General features: G+C 44.1%; 1 protein-coding gene across 2 annotated transcripts in view; it reads left to right on the top strand.

Moving 5' to 3' along the window:
* Nucleotides 1-13036, top strand: part of C7H1orf21 (chromosome 7 C1orf21 homolog) — a 106996-nt gene that overhangs the window by 45446 nt on the left and 48514 nt on the right. The window lies entirely within an intron of this gene.

The raw sequence follows: 13036 nt of genomic DNA, 5'->3' as shown, positions 1-13036 counted from the left end.
AGAGCAGTTGGCCCATCCAGGGGAGGGTACCATGACACTTGAAACAGAGGTGAAATCCTTAGTGAAAAATAACATTTTAAGTGATGTACGGTACTACGCTGTCTTTACCTCCTTGAATCCTGGAATAGTTCAAAGACAATGACTTGCACAACCCCTCATGTGTTTATATATGTATTTATATAGGTATTTATATATGTGTCTCTGGTATATGTTTATATGCCACTAGGTATGAACATAGTTGACTCATTCCTAAAACTAAAAATCTGTCTGGTTGGAAAAGTAATTCCTCACTTCTGTAAAGCAATAAAACATTAGTTCTGACGTCCTATAGCAAATGGAGTTTGAAGGTACAGTAAAACTGGAAATTGAGAGATTTAGTGGTGCTGGGAATGTGGGATGAAAACATCTGGTTCAGTGTGAAGACTGGTCTGTGATCCAGGTCTTGTGCATCAGCAGAGGTAAAGTGACAGGGGATAAAATCATAGTCATGCCCCAGATTCTGTTAGTATGTGCAAAGATTTTTTTTTTTAGATAAATATGTAAATCTTTAAATGCAGATTTTAAAATGTCAGGAATAATCTGAAAGACTGTTCAGAAATTAATTTCTAGATCTGCCTGGATACCTGCCTGAAAGTTAAGTCAGCTGTGAATAAGCTGCCTTAGCTTTAGTACTGTTATTCTTAAAACAGGTGCCTTGGTCATGAGTACACCAAACCTTCCTGGTGTTTTTTCCAGCCTTTCTGAGCTGGCTTGCTCTCCCAGTGGATCCCAGAGTAAGAATACCCAGAGGTGTTACCTGAAGAGAAAGCAGTTGTTGAACAAACTTCAGGATTGTTCAGTCCTCTTTCTCATCCCTGGGAGATGCTGGTTTTGGAATTGTGAGCTCAGTACATTGCTTTTGTTTAAAATAGGCCTTTAAGTGCTGTCATAAACAGTAAATTCTATCGGTTGCTCAGAGGAATTTGAGTTTAGATTTTAGCTTATACTTAGTGAGGTAGCAATTTTTGGCAAAATGTGAGTCTCAGTCTTTTTTTTTTTTTGTTGGTGGTTTAACCACATGCTGTGGGCCAAAGATCATAACTAACAGAGGAAACTTAAAGTAGCCTCTGTAGTCAGAGGATCAAGAAGATTGAAGGGATTTTAAAAGGCTCCCATTTATAGAGCTGGACTGGTGTCAGCAGTATCATTTAGGTATTCTGGGATCCATCTGAGGGCTGTGAATCATTCTGTATTTTGCTGTCAGGAGTACTACATGCTCTTAGCCATTTTCTGGCCCATGCTTTAGTTTAGGTGTGGGATTTGTTATTCCTAAAGACCTGAGCCTGTGGCTGATTCCTTCTTAAGTCTGACTTAACTCATTGAATGGTAACCTTAGCAGTCACATTTTTCCCTTGCTGTTGAAAGATAGCTTCTAGGTCAGGAGCTGGGTGCAGGAGGAGGTTGAGCTGGAGTTTTACAGATCATCCAGTGCCACCCCCTGCCCTGGGCAGGGACACTTTCCACTGTCCCACGGTGTGCTGAGCCCTGTCCAGCCTGGCCTTGGACACTTGCAGAGATCCAGAGGCAGCCACAGCTTCTCTGGGCTCCTTGTGCCAGGGCCTGCCCAGCCTGATGCTTCTTTTCTTATTTCTGGGGAGGGGCAGAAGTGTCTCACCCTGCCAGGGGCCACGAGCAGAGTATCTGTGCTGCCTGTGGGGACTGAAAGTTCCCTGCAGTATGAGCAGGCAGAGCTAAACCAAGGTGAGTGATAGGGAAATGAGGAGTCAGGAGGTGCTGGAGAGGGAACTAGAGGTTAGTTCTTGGCAAGGAGGCTGCAAAGTAAGGGAAGCAGAAGTCAGGTGGGGTTGGAAGGTGGCCGATGTGTCAGTAACCCCCTGAGAATATCAGTGAGCATGAGCCATGCATGGACAGGGACACAGGCAGTGTTGGCAGCTGGGGACTAAGGTGGCGTCAGGTGCCTGTGCAGAACCAGCAGGGATGAGCCTCGTGGCTCAGGTGTTTCACATGGGGAGGAAGTCCTGGGGGATTTGGTACAGCAGGGAGAGGGCTAAAGGAAAAGAGCAGAGTGCTGGTGCTGCCTTCCCTGGGCTGGCAGTGGGGTCTGAAGGATGTGTGACTGTGTGACTACACCCCACTGGGAGCAGTTCACCTTCCTTCCTCTAGCACCTGCCCCAGACAAGCTGCAGGCAGAAAGAGTCAATGGTAATCCACTTAAGCAGTCTTTGGGTTTTTTGTCCCCATGAGTGGTTTTTACTTGACTGACATTGAATCCAGAGAGAATTTTTGGAGCTTCTTGGAGTGGTGCAGTTCTGCTTTGGCTCTTCCTCAGAACCTCTGGATCTTTTTTTCTGCTTTCATGTTGGGATTGGTTGCAGTCAAGTATATTGACTGTTGGGAGATCATGGCTTCTGAGAGATTTCTTTTTTTTAACTTTTAAAAGTCACTGCAGGTTAAGATTGATCTCCAGTACCCTATTTCTTCCCCAGCTTTTAACCTTCTATTTTAGCTGAGCAGACACATTGAGCCAGGTGCTCACTGTGAATTTGAAATCCTGGGGTCTAAAACCAAGAAACCCATAATGAAACCCATTAATTCTGTAAGGACAAATCCTGGCAAATGAAACCAAAACATAAAAATTTCCACCCTGTCCCAAGCTGTAGAAGTCATGCTGCATTTTGCTGTAATATATATTTAAATAATTGAGTTAGCAGGCTTATCAAAGGAGATGTTCTAGAGAAGATTGAATATAATATGATTATTATGTCTGTTGGTCTCTAATGACTTTAAAATCCCTCTAATAAGGATAGTAATAATAAATCTTCATTTATTCATCATTCCACTTCAAAGCTGATTTCCAGGGCAATATATAAGAACTATAATATGTAAATACCAATGAAGAACAAAATGCTGTGATAGAGCCTTGAGCATTGTTGATTTCAGCATATGTTTTAATAATATAGCATCTCCTGTAGATTAATTTTATTTGTGCCTTTATAAAAAATGATGGGATGTTCCTTTGAGGAGGAGGTTATTGAAGTAATTCTTTCTGTAAGAAAGTAAGTGGTAATGTGATTTGGGGAAAAAAAAATCTAGAATGTGTTCATTAGTCTGAGAGGCTTAATCCAGATGTTTCCGTGGAACTCCTGGGTGCTTTGCAAAAGGGGGAGTGAACATGTCAGGTTGGAATTTCCTGACAAAATGGGAATATCATGGTGGGATTTCTGTTATTAAGAGCAGCTCTAATTGCTAAACCTGTCTAAAAAAAGCTAAATCCAAAGCACAACAGTTTATAAAGCAGTTTATCTCAGAACAGCTGGGAGAAGACTAGGAAAGGAAATCTTCAACAGTAAAGTTTTGTAATGAGATTGAAAAATGGATTAATGCACAAGGGCAGGCTGGATGGGCTTGGAGCAAGCTGGGCTAGTGGAAGGTGTCTGTGGCCATGGCAGGGGCTCTGAGAGATGGGCTCTAAGGTCCCTCCCAACCCAAACCCTTCTGGGATTCTGTGGTAGTATCTGGTTGCTTCACAAGCCCTAGGGCAGTGTTCTTTCTCATGTTGATGTTTTTTTTACTCCCTCTGTGTTTTATGGGGTTGTCTCCCTTCTGTTCATCCCTGTCTTGTGACAGGAGTTTCCTTCCTTCTCTCTGTCAAAAACAGCAGAACCCTGATTTAGTTTGAAGTAAATGCCAAATTGCTAAAATGATTAAAACCTTTAAAATATGTCCACTCTATGCAGCTGGAGAATAACAAGGGGGGATTTGGATTATGATTTACCTCTCCTAAATATGCATTGTCATCACCAAAAATAGTGTGTCCAGACCTTTGTAGAGGTTAGTTTGCTTTGAAGGCTCCTTCCTTAACAGGCCAGAAGTATCATCTTACTGAAAACTTCAGTCTTGGGATGTTGCTCAGGACAATTCAAAATATCTCTAGGCCCAGCAAGACTGTTCAGATGTCCTTAATTAATATGAGGTAACTTCTAAACCCATCTTGTTCCAGTACACAAAATGCTGGAGGTCATCTGGCCATTTGAAGTGGAGAAGTTTCCAGTTAGAATTTTCAATCAGAAAAATGTCTGGGAAATGTTTTCAGTGAATAGCTCCTTCCTGTTGTTACACCATTTTAATCCCTCTCCCTTCCCCTCAATTGTCAGGGGAAAAAAAAAATCTAAAATTGAAAACGAGAATTTCTTTGTCCTAGAAGACAGCATGGCTGTCTCAGTGAACTGAAGCTGTCTGGAATGCTGTAGCTTAAACTATGGAACTTGTGTCCTGTCAAGTGTGGGTGTGTGCTGGGATCAGGTCTCCCTGCACCCAAACACACAGTTCCCTTTGCCTGGCAGTCTATATTTGTGGTGGTGAGCTGATGAACCCTCCAGGAGGAGCTGCTCCAGCTCATGGGGCTGTCCTGGTTCATTCTGCAGTATCAGCTCTTACTCATTCTGGGGACAGATGCATGAGGGAACCAGCCCCATGCTGTGTCCTAATTCCATACTTTGAGACTATAGCTTTTCTAAAAGACATTTTCAAACATGAAAAATATTTCATGTACGATCACATGTGCATCACTTGTTCTTAATCCAAGCTCCGTGGAAGTGAGTGGCTTGTAGGCACCCACTCTCTGAAAACTCAGTCTCAGGGGCCTAAAACCAAATATCACAGTGAGTTTCAAAGGAGGAGGTTTTCATTGCTTAAATTCAGATTCTGGCTGAGCTCCTGCAAGGGAGGGTTTCATGTTGTTCATGGTTCCAGCAGCTCATGTTGTAAAGTAGATCTTGTGCCAGTGTTTGAAAGCTTAAGAACAGCAGATGAGTGAGTGCATTGCAGCAGGGGTTTGATGTGCACGAGCATCTTCCAGAATTGTTCTGGACTCTGTGTGTTTTAACTGCCAGAGGGCAGGTTTAGACTGGGGATTGGGAAGGAATTGTTCCCTGGGAGGGTGGGCAGGCCCTGGCACAGAGGAGCTGTGGCTGCCCTGGATCCCTGGCAGTGTCCAAGGCCAGGTTGGATGGGGCTTGGAGCAACCTGGGACAGTGGAAGGTGTCCCTGCCCATGGCAGGGGTGGGACGGGATAATCTTTAAGGTCCCTTCCCACCCAAACCATTCTGTGATTCTCTTTCCTTGCCTTGTTTAGCAATTTGTTGATAGCCTCCTTCTTACCTAAGTAAACAGAGGGCGGTTCTAAATAAGTGCTTCAGGAAGTGAGAGAAAGGAGTAGAACCAAACCCTGCCCACCCTGGTGATATTCATGTGGGAAATGTAACAAAATTGCATGTGTTATCTAGGTTTATGATGTATTTGTGTAACTGAGAACACCCTTGGTAAGTCAATAATTTACTATTTTATTACCATAAGGAAGCAATAGAGCTTAAAGAAAACCAAAACAAAACCAAACTGCACCCTCAGGTTTTGTCTAGTTATGTCTTTGTGATCAATATGTGAAAGAAAGTGTTTTCCACGTGAATTAAAACTGTATTTTCACATGTTATGTACAGAAGTGGCTCATCTTTGTAGCTCTTAGGAAAGGTGCTGCATTTGCAGAAGAGGGAAGAGGCTGCTCTGGACCGTGGGTTGGCTCTGAGTGGTAATAAAACAAGCTCTTCCTCTCCAGCACAGAAATATAGATATATAGATATGTAAAGATTACAAAAAGAGCAGTCCCAGGCATGGCAATGAACCAGATCCAGGGAATGCAGTGAGGAGCACCAGGAGACAAGGCTGGAGACATGGAGAGGAGAGATGGGAGAGGAGATACCCACAATGTGGGGCTGAGGTCCCTCCAGGAGATGAGATCAGAGCAGGATTAGAGCCAGGCAGACCTGCTCTGGCAGGGACTGCAGGCCCAAGTCTCAGAGAAGCAGAGCTCCTGGATCCATGGGCAGGAGATGCAGGTGGGGTCCCAAGGGGCTGGTTGTGGCCTCTTAGTGCACTCAGGACTGGCAGCAGCTGTCCATTAGTTGTGGTCTGTATGTAATGATGGTGGTTGAAATAGTTCTCCCTTCTCCTACTCTTTTTCCCTGTTTTTTCCCCCTTGGAAGTGCAGAAACACTGATCTGGTTCCTGTGGGGTGACATCCAGGTCTGTAGAAAGGCTCCTGTGGGCTCCAAGAAGGTACCTTGCCTCTCTTGCCACTCTTGGCAAGATTGGTTTTCAGTGTCTATTTTCACCAATCCAGTAGAGAAGAAAACCAGTTCAGAAGTGATGGGAGAGTAGGTTTTTACATACCTGGGTGCTGGAAAATTAGAGCAGCAGTGCTTGAAGATATTTCTTGGTGCCTGTTAAAAAAAATAATCAGAAAGACCCAAAAAGAGATGCCTTTCCTGAATGGATAGAAGATCTTTGCCATGGAAAGGTTGCTGAGGTTTTCCTACCTGAAAGAGAGCTGGACTTAGAACAGGTATCCATAAATTAGTTAGACAGCCCTCGCACTCCACAGTGACCTTCTGGTGGTTAATTTTCTTGGACTGTTTTTACAACCCCTTGTCATGGTATTAGATGAGGGAATTATTCTGCACAGTCATTCTCCTCAGTGGAAGGGAGCTGTTTTTATCCAGATCTTCGCAGTGCTGGGTTTGGAATGATGCACACGCAGCTGGACTCGCCACTTCCAGTGGGGATTTACAGTGCAGAGACAGCAGGTGAGCCAAGGTGGACAAACAGTTGATATCCCTGTTTTAGGAGCAGAAGTTAATCACAGGCAGGTCATCACTTCCTTGCTGCTTGTTTTCGTGTGAGCTTTCCCCTTTTGCAAGCTCTCCATCATCATCAGAACATGCAGAGGGCTCCCAGGGACCCCGAGTCTCTGCATCCCTGGGATGTGGGCACAGAGAACGTGGTGTTATTCTAGCAGTGACCTTTCCTCCAAGCAGCTTAGCCCCATGCAGAGTCCAGTCCCAGCTCACAGAAATGAAGTGCAAGGGGTGTGCATTTCACAATTGCATTAGTGGGCTATAAATAGGGCCATGCATCCGCCTGTGGCGCTGGCTAGGAAGGAGCCAGGATGTGTTTTCTGGCAGCCTTGGTGCTAAAGGAAATCCGTTTATTTTATGGTACAGACACACTTAGTTTTTCACTTAATCTTTTCAAGACTATCTCTGGCATTCATTGCCTACCTGTACATGCAAACAAGGAAAAATTCTGGTAAAAATGCCATTTACTTTCAGTTACTACAGTGCTCTTTTTGCCATTTTCCAAGTGTTTTATTACTGGGCCATGAATTTGGGGAACTAAAAAACCAAGAGAAAACCCCAAAGCCTGAAATGTGGCTGGAAAAGACTCACTCTGGGGAATAATTCCTAATTCCCCACTTAAGCCTTGTGTACTTGCATGGGTGTGTATTCATTTCAGCAATACAAAATTGAAAATTTTAAGGCTGTAATTTTATATTAGGAAATATCTACTGGTAGAAATAGCTGTTAAATACAAAGAAAAGGTACCTAACCAATAAATATTTGTATATCTTTAGCATACACAGCCAGAGGTGCCTTTATAGGATAGAGGAAGTGAACATAGAAGGCTTTTTTCCAATAGGTAATTCTCCAAAACACTGTGCCATCATGGGTATTTTAAATAAATATTACAACCAAGTGGTCTCATGTTCTCCTTGGTCAGAGGCCTAGGACTGACAGTGCTCTGTCTTGAGCTAGCACCACAAAAAATGGGAGCAAAGTGGAAAATGTTAAGACTTCTGCCTCATGTGCTTGTGAAAAACAAAGCCTGGCTTCTGCTGAGGGGTGTCATTATGCCCTGCCATGCACTTTTTCTTCTTACCTGCTTGAGTGGGAGCTCTGGCAGAAAGGATCAGGTTTAGGGTGCTTTTAAATTCTGTTTTTCCTTTCTGCTCTTGTCACAGGAGCACTGCAGGGGCTGTTCAGGCAGCTCAGGTTCAGAGCACTTCGTGTTCCATGGTGCTGGGAAGGAGCATGCAGTCACCTTTATTATGGCTCCATGAATGATCCTGAGCTATTCAGAGGGGAAAAAGGGGGTGTAGTGGTTTGGTTTTTTCCACTGAAGTCTCCTGAATTGTGTGATGGTTGCAGTTGTTACGTTTGCATGCATGTTATCCCCTGTATTTTGTTGTCAAGTGGTCACAGTCCCAAGGCTGCCAGAGCTCCAGGAGCATTTGGACAATGCTCCCAGGGATGTACAGGGTGGAATTTATTTTTTTTTTTAGCTATTACTAAACTATTTTCTTTCAGGCATATTTTGCTTTCTTTTAAAAAGTGTTGCCCAAAGGGAAGGGAAGAAGGCATGGAAAATCTGTAACCAGAGTAAAATATTAATGTTTCCAATAGGTTACTTTTGGAGCTGCTAGATGGTCTGTAAGTAAAATAATGTAATTAACTTCTGTATATTTTGCATCTGGAAATGTGTGCTGTATTTTGTAAATCAAGTTTTCATTAGATCTCCCCTCTTGGTTTAAAGAAATACTGACAGTGAAGAGATGTTACTGGTTCAGGGTATTTATTCAGTCCCTTCCATATTGGAATTAATGAAAATGAAATAGCTGCTGATTTACAAACACTTTTTGAGGCTCATGAGCATGGAAAATTTGATAGTCTAATATTAATAGAAAAAAGTTACTATCCCAGAAAGGGTATGAAAATCCATTTCAAGTCATACGTTGCGGGGCAACAATCTCATTTAATAGCTGATTGATTGAGAATGGCATTGCTTGTTAAGGAAAGAGGAATTGGATTTTTTATTGACAAGGAAACTGAAGGCAGCTCATCCTGTGTTTGCAATAATAGGAGATGTGTAATTTCAAGGGTGTGGAGTGGTAATGACTTATTTTCCAGGGAATCCTTGGGGCAGCTCTGTTCAGGAGTGGTTTTGGGTAGGTGGATGCCTTAGAGGGGCTCTAAAAGGCACAGCCCCCAGTGCTGCACAAGGGATGCTCACAGAAATGGTCAGCTAGGTGTTTTTCCTGGAACTGAATAGTCCCTGACAGCTTCTGTGCCAAAGTGAGGAATGTTCACTGGAGTACAGACAGATGGGGGTGAAGGGAGGGTCAGCAGAGACTAGGAGTTTCATTAATGACATTGAAAAACCTGAAAAGAATTAAGTATTTTGTGCTTGGTGGGTTTTTTTAACTTACCGAGGGAGAATTTCAAACCAGAGCAGTGAAATGGAGTTGAAGGAGCCTTTCCAAGCTGGCCAAGCTGTGCTGTGTTCAAGGCAGCCTGGATCCAGACACCCACCTGGGGACTTCATCTGAAGAGTCACATTTTCAAGGCACAGACCCTTTGTTTTCCTCCTGTCTATTCCTTTAATTAATCTCTCTGCAACTTGTTCCCTCTCCTGCTTTCATTTCTCAATTTCATCTTTTTAGTGGGCTAGATAATTGCATTTACTGGGTATCCTTCCTGCCAAGCTCTGTGGCTGTAATCTCCACCTGAGAAATGGTTTCCTCTAAACAACCTGGCTTCTGCCTCAAAGTTATGTGTTAATTAAATGAGAAAAAAAAAAGTTAAAAAAAGTGTGTGTGTGTAAATATATATATATATTTTTATATATGTATATATGAATTATATAGTTTCAGCAAGCAGAGATCTGGGTAGCTGAAAGATAGTTATGAGTGCACACCACCAGCACTCTTCTTTGGCTTTGTAATTACAGAGGAGTGCACAAAAGTCTTTAATTATATGATCACATGGCAGGTTTTTTCAATACCATCTCACATATGGTGTTTCCTCAGATATGGAACACAAAGACAGTGGGAGCAAGGCAGAGATTGTGTGTTTAGCATTAACTGGATTTGGGGATGTTGAGGTTGTATTTTAAAATCTTCCCTGAGATAATGAAATGGCCTCTGAGGCTGTGGTTCCTCTGACCTACCTACAGCTAAGGTAGACCTGGCAGACACAGAGCAGTGGGCCTGTGCCTCTGGTGTGAGGTTAGTTAAAACAATCCTTAACTCATAATGTGGTAGAAAATTGTCTGTACAATTCTGGTTTTCACAGGGCTTGGACTAGGTGGGAGCTCAAAACGTAGAGTAGTAGCCCTGGGGACTTTTTGACCAAAAAGAAACCAAGTGGTGGAAGGAACCAAGAAGAAAAAACAAGTTGAGGGACGTAAGAAGGAAGCAAGTGAAGGTGGGAAGCAAGTAACCCCCTGCTTGATTTGGCTGCACATCTCCTGCTATGTTTGTTTCTGCGAGTCACATGCCAAATTTGAGAAAAAAACCTATAGATTGAAACAAGGGAGCTAAATTATGGCTTCATCATCAGCTGCCACCTTTAAACTGGGGGGAGAGTAATCAGAAAATGCAGGATAGATGAACTGAGGCACCCGAGGAGCAGCAGCAGCACAGGGGCTGGGACAACACCTTCTGCCACAGGCAGGCATCAGGCTGGGAGAGGGATGGAGAGCTGTGAGCAGCTCTGGAAACTGCTGACAGCACTGCTGAGGGGTGGGCTAATACAGAAACAGGAGGGTTTGTGCTTCTCCAGCAGCAAAGATCGCAATCCTGTCCAGGACAGTTAATGGAGCTGTGTTCTGTCAGACCTGTCACCTTAGGGACTGCTGCTGAGACATGTCATGGCTTGGGCCTGCAGGAGGGAGGTTTGGTAAAATAGCAGGGAAGTTGCTAAATTTCTTCAGTTAGGCATCACCCTTAAGGGAGTTAATGTTTCATGAAGCACTGGGTATGCCAGAGGGCTGCTGGATAGCTCAGAAAAGAGTTGCCCGTCTTGCTGAATGTCCTTCCAGTTCTGCAGGAATTCTCCACTTAGGGACTGGCTTTTGTTGCACGGAGTGTCTCAATCCTTTTTTTTCCTCCAAGAAACCAGCCCTAGTGGTCACATCTGCCCTGTGCAGAAGCAGTTTGTTGGCAGTCCTTGGGTACATGTTAGGTTTGTGTAGGAGAAAAGAAAAGTGCTTGAGGGTGGTCTTTGCAGATGTGCTGTGATCTGCGTGGTGTTTTGACTTTTAAAGAGCTGTTCTGTCAGAGGATTTAGATTTTGTTTGCAGAATTGATGTGTTGTTCATGCACCTGTTCTCTGTTTAGTATCTGGTGGTGTCCACTGCCTCGACTCCCAGCAGTGGCTGTATTTTTAGATTGGATCAAGGTAAGGTAAATTAATTTGGGAAATCTGAATGAGCATTTTCAGATAATCCTTTGAGAAAAATGGGTTGGCTTATTTCCTAAGCTATTTTTATGATTCTATTCGTGTTAGTAAAACCATGATCACTTGGATCAGGAATTGCCTGTGAATTGATAGCTTTGAGGGTTGGTAATGGAGAAAAACAACCGGCTGCTCACCCAATACTGGTTGATCTCCAATGAAATTTCACTCCCAGCCCACATCCAAGTGGATCAGAAACCCACCCCCACAGCTGAGCAAGTGCTTTAACCCTTTAGACTCAAATGAACCATAGAGCTGCTGCTTTCTGTGGGTGCTCGAAGCTGGGCCTAAGAAGACAACTCGGATATCCTCAATTTATTAATATTTAGTTCAAGAAATATTAATTTGCAGGATTTTTGCAACTACTTTCTCTGACTGTTGACTTTTTTTGGGATTTTTGACGTAACTTCACTGGTACCCAGGCAGTTGATACCCACACGGGTTGGAATAACCTGAGGAGCTCATCTCACCCTTCCAGTCCTCCAGACCAGATGCACATGAGCCCTGGCATGAGTGGCACTCAGGGCTGGTGACTCAGGTGCTGGAAACAGCAGCCAGCCAGGCAATCTAATTCTGCTCCTCGGCTGTCCTGGTGGTCTGTGATGTTGTTTTTGACCCTGATGTGCAGCCTGGCTCTTTCTAGAGCTGGGCCCACCACTGCTCGTGTCCTCCCAGTGCAGCTGTGGGTCATGGAGTGTTCCTCCTTCCCAGTGGCACTGGAGATGGGCTCCAGGAGAGCTACATCCAGCTCCAGCATCCCAGCACAGGCAGGACATGGAGCTGTTGGAGCTGGTCCAGAGGAGGCTGTCAAGATGATCAGAGGGATGGAGCAGCTTTGCTGTGAGGGAGGGCTGGGAGAATTGGGATTGTTCAGCCTGGAGAAGAGAAGCTCCAGGCCTTCCAGTGGCCTTGCAGTGCCTGTAGGGAGATGACAAAAAAGATGGAGTGACTGTTTACAAAGGGTGGAGCGACAGGACAAGGGGGAATGGCTTCCCACTGCCAGAGGGCAGGGTTAGATGTGATATTGGGAAGGAATTGTTCCCTTTGAGGGTGGGGAGGCCCTGGCACAGGGTGCCCAGAGCAGCTGTGGCTGCTCCTGGATCCCTGGCAGTGCCCAAGGCCAGGTTGGATGGGGCTTGGAGCAGCCTGGGCTAGTGGAAGGTGTCCCTGCCCATGGCAGGGGTGGCACTGGATGATTTTTAGGGTTCCTTCCTGCCCAGACCATTCTGGGATGTTTGGCATGTTCTGTGCTCAGCATCTGAGTGGCTCACCTGCTGCTCTATGTTTCAGTTAAATTGCATCAAAATCTCTTACAGTTCTTAACAAATATTTTTAGAAAAAAGCGATTCAGTCCTTTATCTAAATATAGCTTTGAGCTTTCAAGCCTTTGGAAGAGGGGAGCACGTGAAGCTTTGATCTGTGGCATTCGCAGCAGTAGGAGCACTTTCTGCACCTGGCAGAACCAAGTGCAGCGCAGAGGAATTTGTTAGACAGAAAGCTCCTATTTTACAGAACGGACGTGTGGTTTTGTATGGATGGAGGATAAATCTTGGCACGTCGTGTCAAGAAAGGCAAGAGAAACTGCAGAAAAATATGTGGCACAGGAAAATGAAGGTGTGTTTAGAAATTTCCCTCTTGGTGGTATCACTGAAGTACCACTCACCTCCTGCCTGATACTTGATATCTTGCTAAAAATAGAGAAGAGGCTCACCCATCGTCCCTCTTATGACAGTGGAACCAAATCTGTTTGTCCTTAGATGTCTGAAATGGGAATCAGTATAAATCAGCATTCTATTCATTTACTTATTTAAAGGCTTGCTGTTTAACCAAATATTTCTCTGAAAGTCACAGTGACTCTAGATACATTTGACAAAGTTATGCTTTTTTCTGGTGTTGCTCTTTCCTTTAAA

This window comes from Passer domesticus, chromosome 7, assembly GCF_036417665.1.
Source record: "Passer domesticus isolate bPasDom1 chromosome 7, bPasDom1.hap1, whole genome shotgun sequence".
Taxonomy (NCBI): Eukaryota; Metazoa; Chordata; class Aves; order Passeriformes; family Passeridae; genus Passer; species Passer domesticus.
This window is presented reverse-complemented; position numbering and strand designations above follow the sequence as displayed.